The 25,675-nt window shown below is 42.5% G+C and overlaps 1 long non-coding RNA gene across 1 annotated transcript in view; it reads left to right on the top strand.

Moving 5' to 3' along the window:
• Window positions 1-23,467, top strand: part of LOC146767517 (uncharacterized) — a 36,882-nt gene extending 13,415 nt beyond the window's left edge. Inside the window, exons 2-4 of the long non-coding RNA XR_014954658.1 lie at window positions 2,906-17,048; window positions 17,639-17,808; window positions 18,009-23,467. This is a non-coding gene — a long non-coding RNA (uncharacterized LOC146767517). The remainder of the gene's footprint in view (window positions 1-2,905; window positions 17,049-17,638; window positions 17,809-18,008) is intronic.
• Window positions 23,468-25,675: the final 2,208 nt, after the last annotated feature.

Below are 25,675 nucleotides of genomic sequence, written 5' to 3'. Positions count from 1 at the left end.
AATTTAGTATCTCCATGAGAAATGCTCTATTGATAGCTCAGAATTGCTCTGCCTGGAAACAACCTGAGCACTGCCTTATTTCTATACATCTGTCACCACAGTTATTATCTAACAATAAGCATAACCTGAAAATAATCATTTTGTTTTGGGTGGGAACAATAACTAATTGACTGACATGTAATTGCATCAATATCATTATCTCCTGTTGACTTTTTGATAATATGCTGATGAACAGTTTTTATTTTCCAGGGTGGAAAACCCTATTTGTTTCCTAGCAGGAACACTGCACCAAGAAGTTTTCTTTAATATCTACCTAATTTTGCAAATTTAAATACAATTTTTTCCAAGAGCTGATGATATTTCAGTATTATGGATGATTTTTCAGGTTATTTTTGTTGATTATTGTTGTTGTTGTTGTTTTCAGACTTCTGTCTTCTGCAGAATGCAGACTGTTTTTTGTGTCATAGTAGAATAACAGCTTGATACCCACAACTTAGTTCACAGTCTTTCCAGACTAACTTTGAAGTTCTAGGCTGTTAAAGGTATTTAAACAAATAAAAGGTGAAAATGGGTGATTCTTGGGTACCTAATTTACACTGAAACTAATAGGAATTAGGCATCTTTCATGGACTTACCAAAAATCATATAGGACTGTAGTTGCACCAGAAGCTACAAAATAACTCTAAAATTCTGGCCTTTTCTCATGTGAGGCAGGCTTTCCAGAAGCAGTAATTTTTATAATGTAAGTTTTTCCCAAATGTTCATTTTTGTGACAGTCTTAGTACTCTCATCCTAGCTGGAAAACCTCCTCTACCAAAGTGTGTTAATGCCTCACATATTGCTCTTCTGTGTTTGAGGTTTATGGTCAAATACCACTCAAATACTTCATGGACCTTAGAAGCTTTCCTTTAGCATCAGGAGTTTCACATAGCCTGGTGCATAATTCCCAGGTTTTTTTTGCCCTACTAGCCCAATTTTCAGAAAAAGCCACATTGCTCCTGAATATCACATCTTTTTAAGGTCATAAAAATACCATCCAAGCACTTCTGAAAAAAAAAAATGTTGGGACCATGAGGATGTGTGTGAATATTTTCAAAGTTGCAATTTGACTAACCTAGCCTCTGCTTAGATCATCAAACAGGCGTGTGTTTGGGACACAGAGGCACTACAGTCCTGGCGTATTCAGCCCAGAATCCTCATGGTCATGTGAATAATTATCCCTTCATACCAGCCTAGAAATCTTGGACAGAAATAGCAATCACAGCAAGAGTGCTAAGAAATAATTTGTACCATACATCTGTTAATGTCCCTTAGCCCAGCTGGAACCTACATGCTTTCCTCCTTATCTTGGATTTCTCAAATTGTGTTGATGTGTATTTAAGCTGCTGGAACATTCGAGGCAATCAGGCAGGGGGAGAGACAAGAACTTCCCTGGTATTTTGATTCCAAACTGTGATCTCTCTTATCAGGATAGGTGAGGAAGAAAAGTGTCAAGTATCACTTGGTCTCCTGTTCTCAGCTTGTCTGGCTAACCCCAGGAGGAGCCTCTGAGGCCAAAGCCACCAAAAATGTAAAAGACCTAGAAAACCATGCAGAGCAGCATTGTCCAACATGGCAGCACCTCACTGGGATTACACTGATGACACCCCAGCTGGATAGGACTGAAACTGATTTTTTGAACAGCATCAGCCAAAGGAAGACTTTATTGTTTTGCTTCATCTTGGTTTTGAGAAGGACAAGAGAAGTCCCTAAGGAGTGTCATTTCAGGATATCAATTGTAAAGATGCAAATAACCTCATATCTGGCCCTGATTTTATCAAAAAGTTGAACTAAAGATCTCCTGACATCCCTTCCAACCTACAACAATTATCTCGCAACATGAGGAAGCCCAATCTTTCAAACCTATTTTGCTATTAAAGAAACAGTTTTCTTTTTTGCATGCACAGTATTTTGTTTAGCCTCTTGCTTGATGTAGGATCACATCGTATTTATATTTAACATGCTTTCTCATTTTCTCTCAAGAGTGAATGCACTTTTCCCCCTCCTCTCTTTTACTCTAATGCCACAAACTCTGCCTACTCCATATATTTTTATTTTACACAAGAATTATGCAATTCATCTGGGATTTGCTTTGGAGTGCTTCCAAACACACCCACACAACTGCTCTAAGAGTGATGGACTTGGCAAGTTTGTGTTTCAAAGGGTTACTGATCCAAAATGCTTCAGGAAGAGACTTCAAGACACACAAGTAACTTCACAAAGCAATAAGACAATAAGATAAAAGATTGTGAACAGTTTCTGTATTTAAATGTTTACAAGAGTTGAACCTAGTAGCTGAAAACATTTTGTCTGAAAATGGCTATTTCTCCACTAGTGAACCAGCATCAGTCAGTTTGATGACAACTAACTGGGTGCTCACTGCCTGTGACTGTTCAGGGTTTCATTATGTTGAAGGCCTGCCAGGTTTTTTCTTCAGAATAACACAGGAGTGTGGCTCAGCTGATGGTCAGAGGAATCTTTAACACCCTGATGATTAATTCTGTTCCATCTGCAGATGCGTAAAACAACCTTGTGAAGCCCTGCTGTCCACTGACAAGGCTATGAATCTAGAGTCCTGGTTTTGATCTTGGCTTCCCCCTTAGACTGCTCCACAGCCTTGAGTTGCCTTTCCCCTCCAGACCTTACAACAAATCCTCCTAGAAAATGAGGGTCCACAGTACAGCCCTCCATTGTTGAAACAGTCAAAGAGCTACTGATGAGAGCTGCAATGTAATGACTGGGATTCTGTTTCTGCCAGTGCACTAATTCCAGAACCCACACCCAAATTTATGAAATTACCTTTTAAATGATGAGACAAAATCATTCTTTTTATTCTCTCTCTCTCTTTTTTTTTTTTTTTCCCCAGGATGTTCCTGTATTTGCGTCCCCTGGGTGGCAACAGTGGAAAATGTTGGCAAGGAGAGCAGACAGTAGACAAGGTCCTATTGGCACAAATCTGAGGGCTTTGCCTGTGTCAGTGATGTAAGGATACCAGTCTCCTTCAAGAGGTGTGGTTTATCAGTAGAGCTTTTGCAGCGCCTGGGACGTCAGGCTAATGGTCTCACATACAGATTCTGTAAGATGCCTTTCATTCATCCTGCCAAACAGGAGCTGTGCTTGTGATGCTTTCCCAAACTGAAGGGCATTGCTCCATGAATGCAAGCAATGTTTAAAGCCTGAATAATGCACACAGTCTTCCATTTGCAAATTGCCTCCACCTCTCCCTTTGCCCTCCCCACCATGTGGTTTAGCTTTTGGCTCTGCAATAGATACTCTGAATCAATGTTAGCTTTTTGAGAGACTAACACTAAACACTGAAGGTCTGAGTCAAATCCAGCTGTGTTACAAGTCCATTGTTGGACTGTTGGTAGTTTCGGGTTATTTGTCCCTTGGGTTTCATCACAGTTTTTTGAACTGGACCTTTTGGCAGTGCAGACGAGCACTTCTATTTTGTCATTTGGTGCCCCATCGACATCCATTAGTTAATCATCCATGTGCTAATCAATCCAACCAGGAAGCCAAAATCTTTTTAAGAGAAGAGCATGTTGTTCATTGTAAATGTTTGCCTCACTATTAGAGCACAAAAGAGAAAGCGTAGAAACAGAAAGACGAAGCGCGTAAAAAATAGCCAGATCATGCAGCTTATAGGGGTGGGTGCAGTGCAACAATTTGGAGCTGTGAAGAACTGTCCTGATCCAAGGTGTATTTCAGTTTTCAGCTCAGTAAAATGCCATCTTCTGCACAAGCAAAAACTTGTCCTTTTTACCAGGCTGTAATAAAATATTTATGGTGGTTTTTATCATGCAAGCCACCATTTGCTTAATACTGTCTGAAGGTTATTTCTCCTAGGACAGACCAAGTGCATCTCCACACTAAGCTTCCAGAGCTCAAGACTGGTCTGCAGTCTTTTGCTGTCTGCAAAGACCCCCAGAGACCATGTTTGTTTGCTCTGAATGGCCTGAAGGCATGGCATGGGCTGGAAACCACCTTACACATTGCCCTGCTCACCCAGACCAAGGGAGCACTTTGGAGCCCCAACATCATGAAAGGAGAAATTCTGCTGCCAGGGTGGCTGTGTCATACCTGGTTCCACTGAGCCAGAGTCTGTGTGCTCACATCTGTGAAACAACAAACCTCCAGAAAAAATCCACTAACCCTGAGGAGTCAGCCTGAATCAGTATGTCCACTGGGCAGTACTGGGGAGTTTCAATTGATGTCATTCTCAGGGAGGACAGGGATTTGCTCTGGCAGCAGAGCTGCTGAAGGTCACAAGAATCTTAAAACCCTCTGCTGTTACCAGGAGGATCTCCCTAGTTCAGTCTTACCTGTCACTGACATATGCATGAAGTAGCTGTCTTCATCCTAAGAAATGACTGAACACACTTTTCCTCTTCTGGTCCCAGAGAGAGACCAGAAATATTCCTCCAAGAGATGGCAGGTGAAGTCAGTTGAGCCACTTTAGGGAAAAAGGAGACATATGGCTTAATATCTTAACATGTCCAGGATTTTCTTAAATATGATTGAGCTGTGTGATGTAACATATTCCTGCCCACATCTCTGATGATTCTTATTTTTCATAAAAAATAAGACAAGAGCATTGTTTCCTCAATACTGCACTTCCTGTTGAAGAAATCAATTCAAATCTATTATATGAGTCAGAAAATGTAATCTGCTGTGAAACTCACTTTGTTTTCCCTTTAAATGCTTCTATTGATAATGTGACCAGAGACTCACTCTTTGGACATTTCAATTTGTTTTCAATTTCCTCATTGTTCCATTCAATATTTCTCTAGATCACTTTCATGACTAATCAAATTCAAGGATTCCCTCAAGCATCCTAATCCCTCTTCAATCCATATATATGCTCCTCTGTCTTGCTTTCATATATTTCCATGGGATTTTGGAAGCTTCTTTTAAACCTCTCTTCTTACACAGTCCCTTTATCCTTTGCTCTATCCCTCCACCACCCAGTATACCAACTCCAGCAGGACCAGAGCAAAACTGAGGTGGAAGGAAAAGGAAATGCTTTCAGTTGGCATAAATGACAGTCATAAGACAGGACATTGGCCTAGGGGCAACTGGGATGTGTTTATTCCATGAAGTGCCATGCAGAAACACCTGAGCTAGCTGGGAACATGCTAGTTCAGGTTACAGAAGTGAAGTGTACACACATTAGCAGAAATACTGGAATTACTTGGGTGTGGCTTTTGGGGATTATCCTGTTCCACCCAAATAGAGAAGTACTGTGAAGTTTATGTAGCCAAAAAAAGTGATTATTTCCTTAAACTTTTAAAGCCCAAAAGATTTTTGAAAGTTTTTACTATTTTTTTTTCCATTTTTTCATTGAAGTGATTCATTATGAATGGTACATTTTGTACAGACGAAACTTGTAGAGCAGTTGTGAAGATGCCACTGCTATTGCTGCCCTCCCTAGAGACTCCAAAGGTAGTGATGGCAGAGTTAGAGCAGAAAAAATAACAGTGGATAGGCTGAGTTGAGTATTTCTACTTGCCTGGTCATCAGGAAGAGTGGCTGGAGTAATTGAACAGAGGGGAGTCAGGGAAAATAATCTGCTGCTTCAAGTAGGCTTCAAGAATCAGGAGACCTCCTTGTAGAGCCTTATCATTGTGAGTTACTGGAGCTCTCTCACTCTCCTTCTGCATCAGCACAGCTCCTCCCAATCTACATTCCCAAAAAGCAGATAAAGATCATGAACTTAAGCTCTCCAAGAACATTAACTTGGACGTCTCTGAGAGGTACTTATGTAGCTCCACCACCTTAGCTTCTTTCATGTTTTGCTTGCTGCCCCAAAAGGCAAATGCAATGAAATCTCCACATTCATTTTGGAAACAGTAGAGGTGGGAGATTTTGTGGTTTGTCTAAGGAAGTCTGTGGAAGAAATTTAGCTAAGGTCTCCCAAATGTCACTTTAGCACTTTAATCTCTGTATGATCCTCATTCTCTATTTCAGTTTTCCCTGTACAGAGGAAATTGCCTCCATAGGTGATCCAACATAATTGCTGCAGACTTAGCTACAATAAATTCATAAAGCAACCAATGAAATAAGCACCTTTATTCTCAGATAACGCATTGGTCTAGGATGCTGCTCAGGAAGCACTGTACAAAGGGTTAGTGATTTCCTCCAGCAGCTGAGATCCCCTCACTGCCTGCACGAGAGCTTGGTGGAGGTCCTTCGCTGGCATGGAGATCCTGCATTTCCATCTTCAAACCAGAAAGAAACAAGTGGTACAACTGGATTGGACTGAGATGGGGAATCTAGCTAGCCAAGATGAGGTTAATTTGGGTGATGAGCCAAGGTCTCAAAAGCTGATGCAGAGCACAACTGCCTGTCAGATGTGTGGGCTGAGCTGGTACCCTGTGTGGGGATGCAAAGCATCCACACGTGGCAGATCCTCACCTCCCTGCCACAGTAGTTTGCACTTCACTAACAGCACCAATGTTAAAACTTCCTTAACCTCCAGAAAGAATATAAACATGGCTTTCAATGCAGATTAAATACACACATACTTTTGAAACATTGTCGGTCATTACGAATTCGTGGCTGCTGTCCAGTGAGTGGAGGAAAACATTGCCCCTCCTAAGTTTAACAACAAAACCAAGAAAAAACCCCAACAAGTCAATGACTTATACAGTACACTAAAACAGCTTAAAACACAAACATTTCCAGAGTACAATATTTCAAGTAATCTTGCAACCAGAGGAGCTATTTTTTAACTGGATTCCTACTTTTTACTACCAACAGCCTTGTCTTATTTGCAGAGGCTCTGCTAGCTGTCAGACATCCTGACTCCACTTAATAAACTCACTTAGAGCAGAACTTTCTTAAGTCACAGTGTAAGTACATAAATTAGTTGTTTCAGCCTTAGACCAATGCACTTCTCTTTCTTCCATCTCTCCTGAGCACTGAGCTGTGATGAAGAAACTCAAGTCTCAAAAGAACCAACAGTTCATTAAAAAATGCTGCCATAACCCAACATGCCTAAAATACTGCAGCTCCTGTTGGCTTTGGCTGGAGCTGCAGGGATGCTTACTTGCGGGTACAACTAGGTGAAGCTTGGGTCCTTAAGTCAGGGACCCTAAGTTTAAATTCCACTTTTGAAATGCTTTGTGTGCAACGATTTCAGAGAAGGAAGTGCAGAGGTGACACCAGGTGTTAGGCAGGTTTTGTATTAAATAAAGTTTAATGCACCAGGAAGCTGAGAGACACTCTGGTGTGTCACCAGATAAGCAGGAGCAGGGCATATTTCATTAGTGGGTGGATCTTAGTCTGGTTCCTTGTGAAAATGAAGCTCAAACAAGCCACACAAACATGTCTCCGTCTCTGTCTGACCCTCCCTCATAGCACCTTTATCCACTGGTCAAATTTATTCACATTGGACAGAAAGAAACACATTGCAAAAGTAAATAAAACTGAAGGATATGGGCTGCCAAGTGAGAGAGGCATGCCAGAAGTCCTGCTGTCTGAGAGGAATGCCACTTAACCTTTCAGTGTGTCCAAAAGGGGATGGGATTTTGGCAATGTGGACTCACACCTTCAGAAAAGAAAAAATAAAAATGATGCAAAGCTCCAAGGCACTGGAGTTTCCTTATTCCTGTGCTTTAACAGATATCTGCTGCTGTTGATGTATAAAAGCTATTAACGACAAGCTGGAGGGACTCCTAGGGTTGTCTAAACCCTAGCTCTGCTATCCCCTCTCCTGAGAAGGGATGTGCAGCATGGGATCAGTTTAGTCAATTGTCCCTTTACTGGGAGGGATGAAGAGGCTTTCCTTCTCACCATGCCCATTCCCATCTGGAGACAGGGCTGGTCTGACCTCTCAGGGCAGAGGCACAAGGGCCAACAATTCCCAGGTATGGCCCCTTCAAAATGAGAATGGGGGAAAACCACCTTGCACTCGTGGGAGCTGGGAACAACACCTACTCCTGGTCTCTGCTCTTTTGCCCCCTGGGCAAGCACAGAGCCATGCCAGGCTGGTGACAGGCAGCAGCTGGCAAAGCTCAGCGTTGCAAACACCATGCTTCTCCTGCCAGCTGCTATGTGTTGTACCTGGTGGCAGCTGCTATTTTTATATTGAAACTCATTTCTTGCTAATAATCTCTGTGTTACATCTTGAGAATCAGATCTAGCCCTCTGGTAATTTGATCTTAATTAAACAATCTAGCTGCCAGACCAGTCGCTTTCTGGTGAGCTGTGTATTGCAATGTTTGGTGTTAGTCAAAGACAACAAGCTTTTATCAGGCCTGGTGTTGTAAATATAGCTCAATTTCCAAGAGATGCTGATAGTAAAGTTTGCCTTGCCCTGCCCTACCTCTCCCCTAAGCTGAGTCATAATAACACACAGGGTTAACCCAACTCCATTGCATGGTGTAATGCTCAGCAAGATCTGGCAGATAGGAGATCTCACTAATCTTACAAATCTCATCTTTCATGCTGAAGCAGTTGACTGGGTTATTTTTTTTTTAATTTGTTTTTCATGTGCTTAAGCTATTGTTTAATACAATCTTCTGAGTTACATAATGGTTTCTCTCTTCACTTGGTGTCATCTGAGCCATGCACAGGAATGCACATACAGCCTCTGAGCCACTGCTGCCTGTCCACTGAGCAGTTTAGAAAGAGCAGGTGCTACACCTTCTTACACACACGTGCTTTCCAAGAGCCAGCTACACCTGTCTTGCACCACTTGCCACAACCCATTGGAGAGTTTTGAGCAGGTTGTGCCAAATTACCATGAGATTACCAGCAGACAGAGCTATATTTTTCTCCCTCCTGAAAGAACTGGAGTTGCCAAACATAACTGATTGTTCTTTCAGAAGAAAAAGCCACATCCACTGCAGGGATCAATCTTTCAGTCATAGGAAGCCCAGGGGTAGGGGTTGTGGTCCACTCCAAAATACAGCTTTTTGACTCAAAATTTTATGGAAAATAAATGTCTTGCAGGCAGGAGGGAGCAGATGGGAGGCAGATGCTTCCTCCATTGGGATGGTTCAGCCAGAAAAAGGTCTGGCTGTAGTGGTGGCTTGAAGCCCTCTGATGGTTTGTTGCTCACACCAGGCTAGCCATTCCCCCCAAGTCTTAGGTGGGTCATTGCTAAGCCCTTGCTGGGCTCCAGGCAGATGGTCCCCAGGTGGCAGATGCACATCTGTCATGGCAGACCCTGCTCACAGACCAGACACCTGCTCTGGTTCCACCAATCCACCTCTGAATGGGAACTCCACCCTGCCCAGCAGCAGGTTCCAGCAACCTCTCTTCAAAAACATAACAATCTCACCTCATAAATAATTTTCCAGAGACAGAGGTACAAATTTTGTATAGGGTCATGGGTGGACTCAGTTCTATCTCAACTATTTTGTTTTTCCCTTTTTTTGCCTCTATTTGTTTTTCATTCTTTGCTGCAGTATTTCACTACTTTTTTTTCCCCCACTGGATGATTTTGCTCCTTCCTTGCCTGCCTTGTCTCTCACAGCCTCTCCTAGCCCAGTGACATTTGTGTTCAAATGTTCAAATCTACCCTGCTCAAGAGGGCTCAGGAGCAGGGTAAACAAGTTTGCCTTGGTGTTTAGCATGCAGCTCAATTGTACATTTACAGTAGATATTCTGATTTAATTTGCTTTTAAACAGCCTCTTCAAACAGCTCAGAACCCTGCACATTGTTCTTTTAGGTGCATTACAAAACCATAATTAATTAGCTGGGCTCCCCTGTGGATTTTCTCAGATTTTACCCAATCTTCCCGCCAATTTTAATGACCTTCCCAGTTAGGGGCTTTACATCTGTAAATGCTGAGTGCCATTCAGCACTTGGTAAACAAGGGGTATCTGAGCAAAATAGCCAGAGCTTGAAATCAAAGATTTTACTTGTTTGTAGTACAGGAGACACTGGTGGTCTGGGTGGCTATTAGCACCTGCCGTGCTGTTGGATGACTGAATTTTGGCTCTCTGCCTCATATTAAAACAACTCAAGACTGATCTGTTACCCTTCCATAACGTTGGGATTGTGGGGAAATCTGTACTGCAGAGCCCTACCATCCCACCCACTCTTCTTTGCTTTTTGAAAGCAAGAAACAGCACTTTGTTCATTGTCTGTGCAAAACTTGCCGAGAGCTCTCCAAAGAGAAAGTCAGCCAAGCAACTTTCAGCTGCTCCCTCTTCCTGCTGGCTCCAGGCCAACATTTCCTAGCAGGTGTCATGTACCAGCAGATAAGAAGGAGGAGAAAGGAAAGAAAAGAAAAGAAAGAAAAAATGAGCAACAGGATAATACTTGATGGTCTGTCACATGGGCACGGACCATCTACCACATGGTTCTGTGTCTCCTCGGATTTTAGCAGACGTGGTGCAAAGGCAACACGGACCTTCACCTTGAGCAGGCTGCTTCTGCAAGGCAGGGACTGCTATCCACATAAAGGAAGGCATCTCCATCTGGAAAGCAGCAGTCATCTTGTGGCTGTGCAGGAGGGACAAAAATATTGCTTTTGTTCTGATCAAAGTTGGATTTTAGGTGGCTCTTCCTCAGTCAGAAGAGTGACCCAGTGGGTTGTGTACATGGCTGGAATAGAGCATGTCAGGAGCCAACTGGCCTTTTTTGATGGATGTATTATGTGAACACAGGTTTGGCACAGTGCTTGAACCAAAGTTTGACATGAGTTGCAAAGAAATAAATAAGCTAAAGGATCAGCAGAGATGGGCTAGAAAGCACTGGCTTCACAAGGGTACATAACCATTTAATGGGAATGGAAACAGAAGAGATTATTTTCTCAGTGATGTCAAAGTTGTGTCCCACAACATGGCAAGCAGGTTTTCATGTGTTCTGAAAACACACATTTTCAGAAAGTATGGAACTGCAATAAGTTCCCTGTCTGAGGAACAGAGGGTGCACAACCAAAAGAATGCTTTTTACTACTAATTGGAGAAGCTTTAGTCTGAAATAAAATTACCTCTCTGAGGTGTACAACCTGTTCTTCCAACATGAATTATGACTGCTGAAGAATAAAGTGAACTAATGTCTGGTTTTGAATGTTCTAGTTTTAAATGAATGTACACTTCCTGCATGCCCAGGGTCTTTAGTTGCACCTATTTTAGTGCACTGAAGACTGCAGTGATGCAACCAGCCAAACCTCCTGGTCTGCTTGTTCTGTGTCAGCTCAGCAGCCCTTGTGAGCCTTCAAGAGCAGCTGTTCAAAGGGCTGAATGCTGAGTAAGACATAACCAGGCATTGGCAGAGGCAAACTCACTCATAAAAGAAAAGTGGTTAGGCAACAGTGTTCTGTCTGTGTCCTGGCTTTCCATCTGTAAAACAGGGATGATGGTATCACCCTTATCTTGCAGGGTAGTTGTGAAGATAGATCATATTAAAGGTGATTTAAAAGGTGCTCAGAGACTGGTGGGTAAATGAGCAATGTAATTTCCTCAAAGACTGGGATTTTCTTGCTGTATTTTTTAACTTTCAGAGCAGGACAACAGCTTGTACAAACTTCTCCTTCAGGTCTGTCCAATGGGAGCAGCTTTTGACCCCTTTGTTCCTCCTGGTACTGATATTATGCTAATTGTTTGGGTTTGCAGAGGCTGGAGAGCCTTCTGGGAGATGCCCTGAACTGCAGGAAATTGGGCAGAATGGCAGCAGAGGATAGTGGAATTTTTTCCCCACTTCTATTCTCTGTATTCAAGGTGCAATTGTTTTTTTCTAAGTGATCTGAATTATTGGTTTTGAATAATTAAGATACAATCAAAGATTAATATCAGGCTGGTTTTAGGCAGTTATTTTCTTAATCAGTTGATATGGTAATTAAAATCTCATGGGTTGCCAGATGATAGCTCTCTGATGTCAGTCCAGTCATGGTCTACAGGTAATGAACATCAACGAGGACAATTTTTAGCAGCTCTCAAATGACAGAGCAACAAGGGTCTCTCCCATGGGATTATCTTGCTAACAGTGACAACCTGAGTAGTGATGCTTTACAGCAAGATGAGTGTTTGTATTTCCCTCAACCATGTTTCTTTACCTTAGGGCTGAGAAGGAGACAAACCTGATGACTGGAAACCTTGGTTGGGTCAGCATTTCAGGAACAGGTAGGAGCTGTCTGGTGAGGAGCACAATTAGATATTGGGCCAGTCCAGTCCATGGTGCTGCAGCAATGCTAATCAACGGCCAGCTCTCACCATATTTGCTAAACCCCCTAGTTTTATGATGGAAAGGGCTGGGTTGAGATGTCTGTGCACAACCACGTTAACCCTGATGATGCCAGAGAATTCAGTCCAGACCGTGGTGTAGGAATTGGCCCACACCAATGCTAACCTGATCATAATTGAGACTAAGCAGAGCCAGAGCAGCCACTGAACGTGCAGAGGGAACCAAGAGGTTTCCAGGATGGGATTATTAAGACGAAGATCATAGTGAGTTTTTTAAGCTTTATAAAACCACTTCAGAGTGAAGAGTATGTTAAGAAAAGAGGGACCAGAGAATGGCATTAGCTCACAGGTCAGGCAGATGTGAAATCTTTAATGCTTGCTCTGTCAGCTTCTGCCTCATAAACTCAGCTCAGCCTAGATACTTCTGTCAGATCTCTTGGGCACCCATTTCTACAGCCCTGGCAGGTCAAACTGTGGCTGTGTCATCCAAGTTGGGTGAAGATTCATTTTTCCCTTGATGTACATATGTACATTCACACATGGGATCCTGCATGAGGAGGATTTGACACATCAAACAGCACTGGTTTAGAAAACAGCTGCCACTTATGAAATTTTGCTATGGATGTGACTGATCCCTTTGGAGAGAGCCAAAACCAGGCCCTTGTGCCATTTAAGTCCCCTTGGGATGTGAAATTTTGCTATGCAATTCTGTCAAATGGACACATGGCGTCTATTTTTAATTCTAAATACCTCCACTTTAGAGATGTTGCTTTTTCCTCTATTTCCTTTCATCACAGCAAGGAGCTTATTAAGAACTTACTTCTGCAGCTGAGCAGACTCAGACAATTTAGATTTTATTTGTTGAAGAATAACCATCTGTCAGCTACTGAGAAGGAGGAAAAGAATCTATCCCCGAAGATTTGGAGATCTGCGAGTCTTTAACCAACTCTCAGAACAGGAACTGAAGTATCCTGGGAAATCAAACAGGAAAATCAAGTAATAAAGTGTTCAGAGAGGCGGCGTGCAAATGTGCAGCATGAGGGTGGAAGCACTTGCCCATAGAAAAAAAAGGGCTCAGGTTAATAATCAAAATGACCTCACACTAATAAATTAGGCAAGGAAAGAGAAGGATGGAAAGGAAACTGCTGCTTAAATGCTCATTGTCAGAGAGCTGTTTAGCAGCTCTCAGTGCAATCAGCAAGTGCTCCCTGGTGCAGGTCTCTGGGTACCTGTTATATAATAGGCTGCTGAAGGGTGTGCTGCAGAAACTTCCAGAAAGGTCACAGTCTGTACACACGCAGTGTGGTGGATATGAGAACTGCTCTGCATAATTACTCACCTTTTTTAATGAACTCCCTGGTCTCTGCTGAGACTTCCAGTGGCAGCACAAGAGGGACCTGCATCAACGAACACCAGGAACGGTGGCTGCTTTTACAGTCTCAGAAGGATCCTTCACGGGTGTGTAGTGGAGCTGTGGAGCCAAACATGTATTTGCACATTCTGCTGGGCTCAAGCCAGTCCCACAGGCTGTCACCATCCACCCCTGCTGTTTACAATATTAGTTCTGTCCCACACGGGGCTGAGAGGTGACAAGTGGTGGTAGGATGCAGCTTCAAACACTGCTCTGTGGCTTCCCAGATTGTATGGCACTGGTCTGCAATTCTGTGCCTGTGGTCAGGTGGAGCTGTGAAAAATTTTGGGAAGTTCTTTGGAATCTTAGTGGCCTCAGTTTGTCAGCTGCCAATGAAGACAATGCAAACTCCCTCAGAAGTGCTCGCCTGTCCAAAGAGACTCTTGGCTCAGAGATATTTTTTTGGCTTCCTATTGCAACACCAGGCACCAAAAAAGAGTAAAATCCAGAATAACAAAACTTCACCATGGAGAAATGATGATGTCTTGCTTGCACGTCTCCACATCTCTGGGTGCCATCTACAGCCTTTGGTACACACACACAGGTACTGTGTGCTGAGTTCCTGCTCATACTGGTTCATATCCCAGTCAACACAAATGTGCTCATTTACTTTGCTTGTGGTCACCATGTGCTCCAACCTGAGCCAATTCCTTGCTTGGAGGACCTCAAGCTCTTTGCAGGGAAATTGTCAAGCCCACGTTGACTTGAAGGCTCAGCATCTGCTGCTCCAGTCTCCAGTGTACCTGGTCCCTCTCCTTCATCCACTGTCCTGTTTCCCTCTGGGAGGGCTCTTTCCTTCCTCATCTCCCAGAGTAGCTGGGAAACCAGCTGGCTGTACTGTGGGTACAGCCATCTGGAGGAGAAGGCAATGCCAGATGGTTCAGGGGATTGTCTACAGACCCTTCTGTGTCTCACCCAGTGTCGTGCTGGCTCTGAGCACCATCCTTACTCACCGCTCCTTGCAACCTCCCCCAGCTTTGATCCTGCTTGCTGGCTGATTCAAAGCTCACAAAATCTGTTCCCACCATGCTTGGAGCTTGAGGCAAGACCAGAGATGAGCCCAGACAATGCAGTGTATGTTCATCCAGTTTCTAGGAGATCTGAAACCTCTGCAGGAAACACATCTCCTCAGTGGCTGTTGAAATGTTGGTATCCTCCTTTGCAAAAAGTCAACCTCCCTGCCTTTGGAACTCTTACTATTAAACTAATAATGGACCTGTCTCATTTGATTCAGGCTTTACCAGAATAAAATTTAAGTGTTTGCAGAGGGTCAAAGCCTGGCAGGTTTACTCTATTCTCCCTATGCAATGAATAAATTCCCATCACTGATTATTCGGTAAGAGCAGACGGGCTCAGAGGCTATTCCTTTGTAATCTAAATGTTATGGACAAAAAGGATTGTGGTTTGGGGAAACAACCAGTGTGCCCAAGTCTGAGTGAGTGACACCTATGGGTTTGTAAGAAGTAAGAAAATGTCATGCCATCCTAAACAGAGACCAAAACCTGGTCTCTGCCCCCAATGGACTAAATGCCCCCAATGACATTAATCTTCCTATTGAAAGCCAATGAAAGCTACACAACCAAGGATTTCAGAGAAGTGGAGGAGAGAGCACCCCAGGCCATGGGATTTTCTGTAGCTATGTGATTTCTTTTTAAATTTCCCCTCTTCCATCCTATCTGAATTGTGCCTCCTCAGCAAGCCTAAGGAGGCTCAGCAAAACCCAAACTTGGAAAATGAGGGAGATTAAGTGGATTAGGCAACTGGCTCATAAGAGGAAGAGAAACCTTGTGATGGGAATAGAAGGAGCCACTAGGGAAAATTTGATGAGAAACAGGATTAAATTACATCCTGTCCTGTGTAACACACAGATTAATGCAAAGAACCCCAACACCACCTCTCTTTTCTTCCCACAGCAAGTCTCACCTGTCAATTACCATAAATTTCCAGATGAGACATTTGCTATCTGTTGGGGTTAAATGTGTTACTTTCATGTGCTAGCTGGAAGTTCATAATTAGCTCACACCTTCTTATCAGAGACCAGCTTAGTTTTCCTGTTGTTTTTAATTTTATAGCTGTTTTGCCTGCTGTAAATCTGTCTCCACTGGGGATGCCTCATTTACATCCATTTATTGCAAGAAAGACTGAACTAAATTAACCTTAATTGACTCCAGTTGTGAGGAATTTTATCCACCGTTTCCCATTCAGGGCAAAAGAGTCTCTGATCACGTAGATGCATGACCTTCAAAGATGCTAGGCTGAATTTTGTCCTTTGGTAAAGCCATCTCCACCCAGAGTTATTTTGTACTTTAAAGTGAAGTTGCTTCAGTGTAAGTTAGGGTGGGATCTACTCCACCACTAAGTTTTTCCAATATCTAATTATAAAGCTACATGCTAAAACAATTCCCTCCTTCTAGGAAACTTTGGATCCATTTGAAGTTTGGAAAATATCTTCCTTTTATGTCTGGACTCTCTAAGACTGTTAATGTGTTTTGGGGATGCTGAAATTTCTTTTCAATTCCATACAATTGCGCCGACAAAGATAAATTGCAATTTTCTGCCTTGTTTTCTGTTTTTATATTGCTTGCTTCATTTCTCACCATCCCTGCTGCTTTATATTCTGAAAATGTTGAAGTACAGTGGAGAGCAGGGTATGGCTCATTACTTGGGTAACTCACTTCTAGTATAGAGTTATCTGCAAAAGAGATGTTCAGGATTTAAGTCTTTATTATTATTAGTTTATTTTAATTTTTATTACTGGTAAGCTTTTCAATCAATCTATCAAGGGAGCAGATTTTAGCCAGTGTGTTTGTGCATCTTATCACATGCAAAGGTCTTGGGCAGGGGGATGCTTGAGGAGTGTCTAGCAGAAGTGTCTGACTCCTCTCTTGAGGTACAGAGCAGCATGCTGCATCTTGCCAAGCACTTATTCCTGTCTCTAGGCTGCATTTTCCTGTGCTCTTGCCATCCTCCCTTGCAGCCGTGTGCTGTCACCAACTGCTTAACCAACATCAGCAAGGGCTTTGTTCTAGGAGATCTTGCAGGAGCCTCAGGCTACTGGAAAACCTCTCCATGTTCATTTAGCACCAGCACTGCCCTGGAGCCCAGGGCAGGTGAAGTCCTGTTTCTAGGGAAGCCTACAAGGTGTGGATCCTGCCACATCCATTTCAGTGCTGTTTCCAGCTGACAGCCCCAGGTGTTCTGAGCACCTGCCAGGTGGGTGGACCACAGCACCGGCTGCCCAGTTAAGGAAGAGGATGATGGACGCTGATGGGTTCACAGAGAACAGCAGCGTGGCTAGACCCTTCTTGTTTTGAAGCTTGTGAATACTTCAACACAAGGATATTTTCTAATTCACTCCAGGTTTATTTCAACCAGGGAGTTTCTTATACAGCTGCATACACCAGAGGAAATGCATTTTTACTTCACAAAAGGAAGATAAGGAATTTGCTTTCCAGTTGTGAGTATTTTGGACACTTGTTAACTATTCTCCCCAAAAGACTGATGCCAAGAATTTAATTTTCTTCTTTTTAGGAGAGTGACAGCAGATTTTTATGGTTTTATGAACAGCTGTACAAAATTATAATTAACTGTTCCCTGAGCTGTTGATAGCTGGCAGCACCATTTAATGGTGAAATATCAATACTATAATAATTCTCTCTTGTAAAGGGTAGGTAGCCTGAAACAATTAGAAGCTTTTTAAAAAGTTGTTCTCCTCCTTGGAGAGAGTGAGCATACAATTTAATTTAACTTAACATTGCACTCTTTGTCCTTTCCTCTCTTGAAATAAGAAGGAATATCAGCAGCAATGCTCCACTTCCTAAAATATTCCCTACCTGCATCCCATTGTGAGATATCATGGGACAGTAGTGGATTTCACAAGAAAAAGCTGAAGGACACTTTTTATTATTAGTTAGGGAGAACATCTGCCCCAGTCTTTTGCCTCATCAGGGTAATTATTCCAATCATACAGGAAAAACAGACTCCCCCATTGAAAACAACTGGGTAAAAAACTTAGAGGTGAAACAGAATTCTTTGTCTGCCATGTAGGATATCTGATATCCTGCTGCCTGAGAAGAGTCTCTCATGAAAAAGGAAGAGGGGGAAAGAGTGTCTTGGATTGTCCTCCCTTCTAGACTGGGTCAGCTGGGAGAGTCTTTGTTGCAATCTTTCTCAACAGCTCTTTAAATTAAAAGATTTTCTGCTAGGTATCAAACAAGGTAGGTTTTCCCTTTTTTCAAACCAACCTCTGAAACAGTGAAAACATACATTTTCCCACATGCATGGAGAAAACACCTCTAGTTAAATCAGATGATTGAATGCACACTTGTCCAGTTTGTGCATGCAAATTCAATGTCTCTAGATGGCTCATCTAAGGTTGCCTGTGGAAAACATGGTCCTTATTTAATCCATTTTACAGGTGTAGGCAATGTCCTGGCTTAGCCAGCAAGCAGCACTGTCTGTGCAGGGCTGTGCACAACCCATCACCACTGGCAGCATTTCAGGTGGGATGTCCTAGTTTGTGATCCCTGACAGGGACCAGAGAAAAGAAGGGATCATTTAAGGGAATCCCAGGAATTACCCCACATCAGGTAAACACAAAAAATAACCCAAGCAAGACCTTTCCATTATTTTCTCCTTAGTACATCTGTTCTCTGGAATGGAACTGGACTCTGGACAGGAAACCACTGAGGGCTTCTCTTATCCTCCCCTTCCCATTTACACAACTGAGGAGCTTTCCAAGCAATAAAACCTTTTACCACCATAGCTGCAAGCCATTATTTCTTTCCCAAGCATGCAAAGCTTGTGAATGACCATCTGCAACTCTGTACGCATTTAGACAAGGAGATTTCTCTGAGAAAAAGGGGGAAAGCCAGAATGAGTCCAAACCAATCCAAATGCTTAGGATGCCATATATTTCCTATTAGAGGGGAGGTCAAGCAAGCTTTGTCAGCTAGGAGGATCCAGGTCCCTCGATGCTGTGTGCAAGAAATTTCCACATCTGTGCAGAGAACTGAGAGAGGCCAGATGAGTCCAGGGAGGAGCTTCAGAGGATCTGGAAGACTCAAAGCTGCGTGTCCTCCTCCGTCATGGGCTGCCTGACGTCCCTCTGAGGGACACCTGGGCTTCTCCTCTCCCCTGCAGCCTCACTGTGCATTTGTTGGTGTCAAACAGCTGTCTGCAAATGTTTGTTCCAGTGCAACAGAACCTTTTTCATCTTGGCTTGAGCCAAGCTGGGAAGAAAGGAATGTTATTTGAGACAGAAGGGGAGTGTGCTCACAAGGGAGGTTTGTCGCCCTATGCAACTTCCTCGTGTAGAGAACGAAGCCTTCGGGTATATATCACCCTTCTCCTCCCTAAGGTGAGGCCAGCTGGGCTGCTTTAGCACACCAAGCAGAAATAAATATAAGACTGATATAAAAATAATATATGCTCAGAGATCCTGGCTCTGAGATGAGAATGGGACAGAGAGAGCAGCTTTGCTCTGAGCTCACAGGTTCTGCAGGGCACTAATGATGGAACTGAATCCAGAGACTGGTGATTGGACCATAGAAATATTCTCAAACTGTTTCATCCTCGCCCTTCCCCTTCTCCTTCCTCCTCAGATAAATTTAATCCCAACACCCTTTGGGAGACTCTGTTGATCTCAGGCACGTTTCAGCAGTTAAAAAGTGTTGAGACATCATGTCTCCTGCATGCTATGACTTCCTCCTCACAGGGATGCCAACTGCTGGTGCAGTTTCCTGACTGAGTTTTAGATCATAAAAGCAGGTATTTATTTTTTTGGAAATGCCATTTAAACCTTTACCTTCATACCAGACAAGCAAAGGTTGAAATCAGGTAAAACTGTGTAATTTCATACTTATGTTCCTAATTGTGTTTTGCAGTGTTTCACATTACAGTTTTTCCTCATATCCTAAGCCTTTCTCTTGATAAATATACTTGTATTATGAAACTGCCCACTTTTTACATTCTTTTTCACTTTCTTCTCTCACATCAAAGCCAATATAAATAAAGAATAAATTGTTGAGCTAACAAAACTGTTAAGAGAATACACTCTTTCTCCTGGAGCTGAAAATATTTCCAATAGCCTAGCAGAACTGTCATAGATCAGTAATTGTTAATGGAATAAAACAGTGTCAAAAGGTAAACACAGTTGTTTGATAAGTCAGGTTGACTGTGCCTTTCTGGACCATGTCTCTTGCCTGTCTGCTTTTGTTTTGTTAAGATTAGCTGCTCTCAATTCAAGGGAGTAGCCAGAAAATGAATTTTGTATACACATCTCTGTTTGCAGCTTCCAAACCCTGCACTTTTTCAATTCAGCAGGGTGAGCACGTATCCTGCTGTGGAGCAGCTTTCACAATGCTTGCACAATCTCTCAATCAGTTGTTGTGGGTGCAACACTGAGTGAACCTCAAAAGACAAGCCAGTGAAAGCTGCACAGCCAAGACATGTGAAAGGCATCAAAATCCATCAGCTCAGCAATTCCAGCAGGTTGGACAACAGTCTGACCTTTGTCATAAGGAAAATCAGGCAGTTTTTAATGCTATTTTCTGTAAAAGCCCTTCTCATACTTTCTCCCAGCAGGAGTTTGTGACTCTGCAAAGGCTGAGGACTATAATTCTGAGTCTGGTCCTCACAGAATTTCTTTCTGAGCTCCCATTAATCTAGTTGTACTTCTTTTCAATAATGATTGGTGGCAACCAAAATTTTGTAGCAGAAGCCAGTCTCACAAAATATTAACCCAGGCTGGGAGGGTCTAAGAGTACAGTTTGCCTTTTCCACTGCTAAATGGGGTTATTTACTCTGGAGAAAAGGAGGCTCAGGGTAGATTTTCTCTCTCTCTACAATTACATGAAAGGAGGCTGTAGGCAGGTGGGGAGCGGTGACAGGACAAGAGGAAACAGCCTTAAGATGTGCCAGGGGAGGTTCAGGCTCGACATCAGGAAGAATTTCTTCACTGGAAGTTGTTGTTAAGCCTTGGAATGGGCTGCCCAATGAAGTGGTGGAGTGGAAGCATTCAATAAACAGTGGGAGGTGGCACTTAGTGCTATGGTTTGTGTGTCTGATGAAACTGATGGGCAAACACAATGTTTAGTGGTCAGCACCAGTCAGGCTGCATCATCAGGCACCACTAAAGTGACCCACAGCTCTGTGAGGGAAGCACAGGCATGTATTGTATGTAAGGAGAAGTTAAGAAAAAATTTCTTATTTCTTTCTCAAATTCCAGCTAAAGCTTTCAATGGATTCACTCCAGATAAACAATATTCTTGATACCTCAGGAAAACTCTGAAAGAAAATGGGATAAAGTTAAGCAGAGGGAATTGCAGGGGTCAGTTTGGGAAGTTTGCTGACTACAAGATCTATTCTAAAATGTGTGCAGAGCTTGCATAAATCTAATCTGTTGAATGTCCCTGTATGAACAGTTACACAGCACTGCTTGGGCTAGGAAATTCTCTAACCTCTTTAGCCCATGTGGTTAAATGTTGGTTGAGTGAGAGTACTCCAAGCTAAACACAAACTCTGAATAGGGGCCTATGTTCTTGTGCTGTAATACTCTGAAAAATTCAGAGTTCTGGTATTACATGCAGAAATATCTGTATCAGAAGTAGGATTTCTTACAAGGAAACCCATTAAAATGCCGGAGAACATGCACTGGGGCATTATACATGTGATGCTACTCTAGTTTTAAAACACTTATCATCTCAAAAAAAGAAAACCCTAAACAATGATGGAAAACAAATAATGAGAGGAATTCCAGCCAAAAGTATTGGGGCTTGTCCACCTGAAACATAGTGGTCTCCAGGGCTAAATTAATTCACTTTGTTAAGCAGATCTGCAAGGGAGCACACAGCACCTTTTACAATTCTCTTTGACTGACAATCCCTACCTTCTGTCAGAAATTTGCTATGTTTATGAATATGTGTCACTTGAGCAAATGCCTGATGTAACCCTTCTATATCACATGAAATCTGCACTCTTTCTGTGGTCTGTAGGTTGGTTTTTAGGTGCAGTTCTTCACCAGTTTTGAAACAGCCAGAGGGAGCGGTTACATTTTAAAGTCATTTACTTCGCTGTCATGTCTGAAGTTTGTGCTCTGCTACTTCCCTTTGATGCTGTGTCATGTTGTTTGCAGGCCACTCATACATTTTCAAGAGCTCCAGCATCTCTGTGTGGAGCATAGACCAGGATGCTGAGGCAGTTCTCAGCTTGTGCAACACAAACGTGATGGTTGCCCAGGTTGGGTCTTTTTGATTTTGCAGAAAGAAGCTGCTATTGTGCTCTATGAAGTCATGCCCCTTTGGCTGAATGCATACCAGCCCTCATTAGTGATGCTACTGTTACATTATGCTAATTGTATTTTTGAAGCTCTGTAATTCTGATTTTTCTGAGGAGCTCAATAAAAAAACTTAATTAAAAAAAGATCCTCTATGAAAAGGGCAAGAGATGCTCTCCTCAGGAGCTAGGGAGAGTTACAAAGCAAAAGCTTTGTATGTACCATCTAATTGATCTTAGACATAAAGACTACTTATTAATTAATTAATGCTGCTTCAGATGATTTGAGAGAACAGGAGCAGGATCCAGGCTGTGGACAACAGGAGGTGGGAGATACAAACAAGGATTTGCAGAATTTCCCTTTGGACTTTACCTTCCTCAGCAATTCCCTAATTAGGAGCAACTAGGAACATATACCCCCCAGATTGCTTAGAGAGCAGATTTCATAGGTTTCAAGGAGGTGATGACTTGAAGCCATTGCAAGATGTGGAAGAACATCCAAAACAGAAATGCTTTGCAAAGGCAGGGAACACCAGGAATTTCCACTTTCGTCTCCTGGATGGAAACTCTCAGGGGAGTCCAACTTTACTGCAGATCTCTCTGCAAAAGCAGCCAAATCTATTTCTAGAAGAATATTTAGTCACACAAATAAGTTATCTGATCTAGGTTTCAGTCTCTCCTGCTGCCTCAAGACTCAGTAAAATGAGACTTTTCCACCCTAGTTATCTCATCTCATCTCATCTCATCTCATCTCATCTCATCTCATATATTTTGGCAACAATCTCTGGAGAGCAGGAATGGCCTTTGCATAAAACTCACTACTGAAATAAGCAATAATAGCTAAGCAGTTACACAGAATACACTCTTTCCATTGAAAGACTTCTGAAGCCTTTCCAAATTTTATGGTTTTGGTTGTTGTTACTTTGGTTTGGGTTTTTTTTTTGTGTTGAGAAACGCTCTTCTTCCCACACGTTAATTTTTGTTCTTGGTCTGCAAGTCTGAGTGTGGCTATGAAGTCTGAATGGTTCTTGCTGGTCAGAGCCTATGGAGCTTCTGTCTTTCTGTCATTTCATGTGTCATGCAGACAACCAAAACCCACAGCAATAAAAACTTCAGAGTACAACAAACCCCCATGTTGTTGATGTACGCCACATGGTGTATTTTGTTTATAACTGGTCACACTTGGAAATGATTCAGTTTCTTTTTGCCACCCAGCCCCATTGTATAAAGCAACTTTTTCCTGTTTGAAGTCCAGTGTGTTTTTTGGGAAAAAAAATGAAACATTTTTCTTGTGTGAGGTAACAAATGTAGTTGGAAAATATAACTGCAGAGACACTGTTCTTATTTGCACCCTTGATTTTTCTCCTTTTTTTTCAGGCTTTGGAACCTTAATATTTGTGGCCATACAGCCATACACAGAATATTCTGAGTTGGAAGGGACCCACAAAGTTCATCTAATCCAACTCTTAAATGAATGGCCTTTATGAGGATCAAACCTACAACACAACACAACCTGGGTGTTATAAGCACCATGATCTAACCAACTGAGTTCACTGGGGTGATAAAGTAAAACCAATAAAAATATTTGCATTTCTTTAAAAGTATTTTAAATCCTCCTGTTTAAGTTCAGTGATATGTGTGATAGATTTTCATGACTTAGGGCTCCATCATATACAAAAATACTCATTGTGTCTTTTCTACAAAATCTTCTACACAGAATAGTTTGTGCTGCTAACAAAGGAAAATGCATTTTAGAATAAAATGTATTTACTGGCTAACAGGTCTCAGGAAACAGTACAAAATATCTTCTGTTTGTTGGGTTTGATTTTTTTTTTTAATTGGCAAAAACAGCAGTTTCAGTGAGCTGAGTCCAAATGTATTCTCAGCTGGGGAGAAAGGACTGATTGATGGTGGTAAATATTAAACTGTTCAAGGCCCCTGCTTCACAGCATATAAAACCAGTCACATCAGCTCATGTTTCACTTTTTATGTCTTTTCTTTGAAAAAGACACAAAAAAAATCTGATAAGCATAGCTCAAAGCCTCATCAAGCTGCCCGTACCACCAGCCTCCTCAGCATGCAATTACTTACACATTTATCATGAGCAAAGGACACCCTTAGATAGCAGGGCTGCAAGGGGTCAGGATGCAAATTGGGTGCGAATTTGCTTGAACGGTGTGAAGCACAGCTCCTACCCATTAAGGCAGTGGGTGCTGACATCTAATTGCATTGGCCTGCTCATGGCTTCTAGGGGACAATCTAGCCACAAAAACCACCAGGAGCTGGTCTGCTTCAAGCCTTATTGGCATGGACACACTTCTTATGGATACAGAGCACACAGAGGTGCTGGTTAAGAGGAAGACACGTAGTTGTGGAAGTGATGAGGATTGTAACTGAATTAAGGTTTAGCAATTACAAATAGCAACACTCCATAATTTTGGCAGCTCCCACAGCTTCCTATTAATCTGGCTTCTCCTGGCTTTCCCCAGAGACTGCAGGGGAAAGGCAGATCTCTCTTTCCAGTCTTATCTGGGCAAGCTGGGCTTGGGGAACAGTGTGCATTGACCTTTAGATTACATGTGGGAAGTTTGTTCATGAGGCTGCCTTCACAGAAGAATAGAATCACTAAGGTTGGGGAAGACCTCTAAGATCAATGAGTCCAACCAGTAACCCAGCACCACCATGTTCACCACTAGCCCATGTCCCCAAGTGCCACATCCCTGTCACAGATGTTCTCTTTGCTCAAACCCTGTTGAGCTAAGCTCAGAGGTACTTACTCCTTCTTCCCTGACCTGTCAGCCCAGGTGTGTTTTGAATGCCAAGACAAAATCTTCTCTATTTTTCTCCTATGGGAAGGAGATTTCTCCCAAGCTCAGGAAAATCACACGGTTTGTCTGGCTTGTGCCAGCCATGTTTCTGTGCATGGGCCTGAGCAGCAAGTGATGCCAAAACAATGTTGATCCCTACACCTAAAAAAGAACCAACACAATCAAAAAAAGGACAATACTTCTTCACTGAGAACAATGGCCAGAGCTTGACCACAATTACTCACAAAGCTCATGGGCTCTGGCATGCCCAGAAATTGCTGGCATTTTGCAATATTTCAGAGGTGTCAAGTTGCCCTCTAATTTTTAGGGTCATGTTGAATTTAAGAAACCACAAATAAAGATGGACTCAGAGACCCTGAAAAATACTCCCTGGCAAAATCCCAGCCAAATGTTTCATGCACCATGTTTTTTACAACTTAACGTGTTGTGGAAGCTGTGGAGAGGATTCAGGCACTGCTATGTAAAACTGCTCTTAGATGGGAACAATTCAGTGATTTTCCTATCAGTCATGACTCTGTAGTCCTGGAAGGCAAGTGGAGGTGTGTGCAGCAATTCTTTTGTTGACAATGACATTTGTAACTGGAGAGACTAAGAGTAAGGTTACAGGATGCAAACACAGGGTTTTTGCAAACAAGATGAAATTCTGCAGCACATGCTGGTTGAACTGTTACGAGTTACACATAAAAAGGTGTTGTTTTCAATTGCTGCAAATTGACAGTTTGCTAGACAAAGTGGTGCTGGATGTCAAATTTGTCTGATAAAAAGCACTCAACTTTGTCATATCCCCCTTAGAAGACTGATAAGGTCTAATGACTGAACGTAACACATTGCTGGAATTACCATAATATTATCCACAAACCTGGATGCAATTGTGAAAGGAAAAATTTGAGATATAAAACAAGAGCTGCTCTTTTTCACAAGTGTTGCATGCTGGAAGTGTGAGGATGATACAGGTGGAAGAGAAAATCTTGCCAGGGTTAGG

Source organism: Lonchura striata, chromosome 4, assembly GCF_050655825.1.
Source record: "Lonchura striata isolate lonStrDom1 chromosome 4, ASM5065582v1, whole genome shotgun sequence".
Lineage (NCBI taxonomy): Eukaryota > Metazoa > Chordata > Aves > Passeriformes > Estrildidae > Lonchura > Lonchura striata.
Note: the sequence above shows the minus strand (reverse complement) of the source record. Positions and strands in the feature narration are given on the sequence as shown.